The following is a 4,581-nucleotide window of genomic DNA, read 5'->3' as shown; positions in this document are numbered from 1 at the left end:
CACCAGAGACAGTTCTTCCCGGGTCACAACATGTACATAACATTAGACCCGGAGGTGAGCGGAGTTGATGATTTCCGCGAAATCATCACATTTCTTTTACGCTCGAGGATATTCCACGCGATTACAACAACTCTGCCAATATCCTTGCCCAATATTGAGGATTTCTGGCAGACCGTGGAATACGATTGTAGGGTCAAGCCCCCGGTGATGCGCGCAACAGTCAACAATCAGATTGTTCAGTTCTCTTCTGAACAAATCCGGGCGGCTTTACGATTTGGGAATGAGACAAGGGATGACCCAACAGAGTTTGTAGCTCCTTTCCGTGATGGAGCGTTTTTGAGGATGGGATACTCTGGTCCCTTGGGTGATACGCAGAGGAGGAAAGGCTTTTTACTTGAACAGTGGCGCTTTCTCATGCATGTCATGATTGTATGCATGTCAGGGAGAAAGGCGGGCACTGATGGCATGGGCGCGACCATGCAGTCAGCGATGACTGCTCTGACTTACAACAAGCGATTCAGCTTTAGTCAGATGGTCTTTTATGAGATTGATCGTCAAAAAAGAGCGATGGCGCGTGAACGATTCATCATGTATCCAAGATTCCTACAAATGATCTTGAATCATGTTGCTCCAACGCTTCCTCAGCGCCGTCCGATCCGATATGTAGAGAGTGTGAACAAACGGATCTTCGCCCAATGTAGATCCTCCAGTGCGAGGAGCAAACCTGAGCTCCGTCCTCGGCATACTCCACTCTTTGGGTACTTGATCAACCCGGGGTATGTGCCTGCACGAGGGGACGAGTTTAGGGACCCGGCACCACAACAGGCATGAGCACCTCAAGCTATACCTGCTGCTCCTGTTGTGTCACCGGAGGAGAACGTGGACCTTAATGCAGAATTTGGTGGTCAAGGCTTCTTTGATATGGATCGGGTGGATCCAGAGGAGAACGTACAGGTTCCGGTTGAACGTGCTTCGACTGTGAATATTACTAGGGCAGCTACAACGGTGGCTGGCTCAGATTCTGATGATGAAGTGGCAGAGGCAAGAAGGATTATGGTAACTCGAGAAAGACTACATGGGAAGAGAAAGAGAACTGTTGATGACAGCGAGTCTGATTATGAGGAAGAGGTACAACAGTTGATCAGGAGGTCAAGAAGGGAACGGATAGGTGCAGGATCAGGTATGACAATGGTTGTTCCCGTGGTGGCTACCTCGTCTACTTTTGGCCTCCCACCCACTACTTTCCAACTTTCGACTCCTGAGATCGTTTCATTGCCGCCTCCGACCGTTACTCCATCGGAGGTCGTGGCACAATTTATAGAGTCGACTGTTGTGGCCACTGCAGGGCTATCGGTGACGATACCACCTGCGGTTACGTCTATCTCTACTTCTGAGGTCCCGGTGACATCGGAAATCCCTCCTCAGTACACTCAAGATATATCACATATGAGGTTCGATTTCGATGCAACCCTATCAGACTCTGAACGAATAACAGCACTGGAACGGGTCGTGGCAGAGCAGTCAAGGATTAATCTTATCCAGACCCAGGCTATTCAGCGCCTAGTTACAGAGAATCAGATTCAGTCGTCCCTGCTGGTACAACATGGTAAAATCATAGATGCTTTCAAGGAGTTCTTGGCATCTCAGGGGGAGACGAGCTGTAAAGGCGACGAGTTGAGAACCAAGAGACGAAATGATAGAGACGATGATCCCAATGCATCGAAAGATGCAGGTGGTGAGTTGCCAAGAACTGATCAAGCTCTTGGAACTTCCACAACTCAGGGGGAGTCGACAACTGCAGCTGGTGGTGATGATGTGGTGGTGGTGGATGTAGAAGAGATGGATGATGTTTTGGTTGGTGATGATGATGTACTACCGAGTGATGTGATAGAGAAGATTGGTGAAGAGATTGTGATTGATACAGAGATAGAAGAGGGAGAGATAGTTGAGGAAAATATTTAGCATGACATTCCAGATGTTGAGAAAGCAGATATGAGTAAAGAGATGGCAAGTGATGAGTCTGAATGGGAAGAGCAGCCTAGATGGAAGGAAGGCTATGCTCAGTGGTTCGTCAAAACGAAGAAACCGGCGGTCCCTACAATGTTTAAGAAGAGTTACAACATTAAAGGCAATGCTGAAGCGAAGAAATGGATTATTTGCTGGATATATGATGAGCAGTTGAGGCTCTTAGTGATTAAAAGGTATGACGGTGTTCAGTACTTTAGAAGGATGTTAAGATCGTTGAATACACTGCCAGAATGTGAAGTGAAAGACTTAGCCAGATTGGGATTGATAAACAGAAGTGACGATAATATGGCTAGAGTCATTGGGAAAATTGTGTGGAAAGAGAGTATAAAAGAGAAGAAATTTGAGCTGTTGAAGCCACAAAAGGGAAAGCTTGTTGAAGACAAGGATAGAGGTTTGAGAGCTGATGGAAAGCCTTGGATGATTATGAAGTATAAACCGATCCGGTGTTTGAAAGAAGTACCGATGAAGCTAATGCCCAAGGATGTACTTAAAGACCTGAAGTGGTGGTTTGTAGATTGTGAGACAGCTGAGGCAGTGATGGAAGACGAAGATGAACAAGAGGTTCTTAGAGTGTACGATCCGATGCACTTGGTAAACTTATCGCAAGCTGATTTGCAGGTGTTGAATGACAAGAAGATATTTTATATTCCTGCTTGGAAAGACGAAGCGAGGAAATATCAAAGAGTTGTCTCGGTTTGTGTTCGAGAAGGAGTGCATGCTTGAAGATAGAAGATTGAAGATTACAAGACACGTGTTTGAAGCTAAAGAGATGAAGCTACTGCCAAGGGGGAGTCTGTTGGTGCATGATGTCAGTAGTTCAGTGTCGAGTGTCTGTAATCGTGTTAGTTAGATTTGAGTTTTGTATGTAAGCGAAGTTACTAACAAGTTCGCTTATATGGGCGAACTTGTTAGACAAGCGAAGTTAGGGACAACTTCGCCTGAACATACCAGGCGAAGTTGTCGTGTCTATATAAGCTGTTTGTTACGGCTTATTCATTAGAAGTTAATAGAATAAGAGTTTATTCGTGTATTCGAGTCAGAGAGTTTTGTATCAGTGATCATAGTATCACGTGTTTACGGTTGGAATACAACGTGTGTTTGGTTATCGTATCGTGTGTTAGCTCGTATTGTTTTCTATACTCGTAACGTCTTACGTAGGGATTCCGCACCTATGTAGAACGCGATATCTCGTGTAGATCCGGCTGGGAACCTACAATAGATGACTTAGGTGTAACAAATGATGATGTTCTTGCAATTTTAATTTTTTTCAATCCTTTGTGGGTCACATAGGATATGATATTCAAGTGGAATATTTTCATTCTTGTTAACCACATTAGATTCACACAAATCCTCAATGATGACACCATCATTAGATTGAGAAAACACTAGATTAGTCTTGGTGTGAGATTATGGAGCCGAAAAATTCTCATTTTTCTCGACATTCTTCACTATATTGACTTTCACCTCATTTCTAGAACATACTTTACTAACATATGCAGGCAAATCTACTGTCAAGGGAAAATCAATATCCACCTCTTTTTGATTCTCAGTATTACGTAGTTTAGTATAATCATGACGGAATGGAGGAAGAATTTCAACAATTCCTAAACCATTTTTACTACCTTGTTCATGATTACCAATAATTTCAATGACTTGATCTAGTGAAATTGAAGAGTTTTTGAATTTATATAATTTTTGTTTCAAATCCGATTCCTCACTCTCAATATCGTGAATCTTGGATTTATTTTTGAGTAATTCCAAAAACTGAATTCTTATCAACACTTGCTTGTTAGAGATCTAAATTTTTAATTCAAGATTACTCTCGGTTAAAGCATCAAGTTTATCTTTATTATCTTTCTCATTTTCAAACATTACCCAATAGTTATCTCTAATCATAGCAAGATCGATAACTAGAGTTTCATTGTGAGCATGAATCTTTTCAATCTTAGCCAATGACTCGTCACAATGAACACACATAGTCTCATCAGAATCATCATAAACATCATTTTTTTATGAAATTGTGCTAACAAAATTAGAGGAAGAAATAGTAGAGTTAGATTTAACCTCTTCAATATTTGCCATATAAGAAAACATTTCCTTCTGATCTTCACATGAAACTTTTGAATCAGACTCAGATTCCACAATTTTCACATGCTTATTCTTAAACTCATCAACCACACTTCCATCACCCATAGTAATCACAGCCAAATTTGCATGTTGTGGCTCACTGAATGATTCACCCAACAAACTTCTCGACCAATCTATACCCTATTGAAACACCATGGCTATCAAATCATTCTCCTTAGGCTGCTCCAAGGATTTCTTAGGCATATTTTTTGACACATTGTTGATATATTTCTTTGTTGAGTTTCTATCTTGAGTATTGTTGCTCGGAGAATACTCTCGCCTTGGTTTATCACATTTCTTAAGCAAAATGACTGATCTCATCACATTTATAATACTTGACATTTAGCTTTTCAAACCCGATCCCCTTGCTCATGGTTGGGAGATCATTCCAGTCCTTTGCATAAACTTTTTGATCTTCCTGACAAT

Source organism: Bidens hawaiensis, unplaced genomic scaffold (genome assembly GCF_021521415.1).
Source record: "Bidens hawaiensis isolate Kalapana, Puna unplaced genomic scaffold, B.hawaiensis_p1.1 tig00004452_1, whole genome shotgun sequence".
NCBI classification, from domain to species: Eukaryota; Viridiplantae; Streptophyta; class Magnoliopsida; order Asterales; family Asteraceae; genus Bidens; species Bidens hawaiensis.
This window is presented reverse-complemented; position numbering follows the sequence as displayed.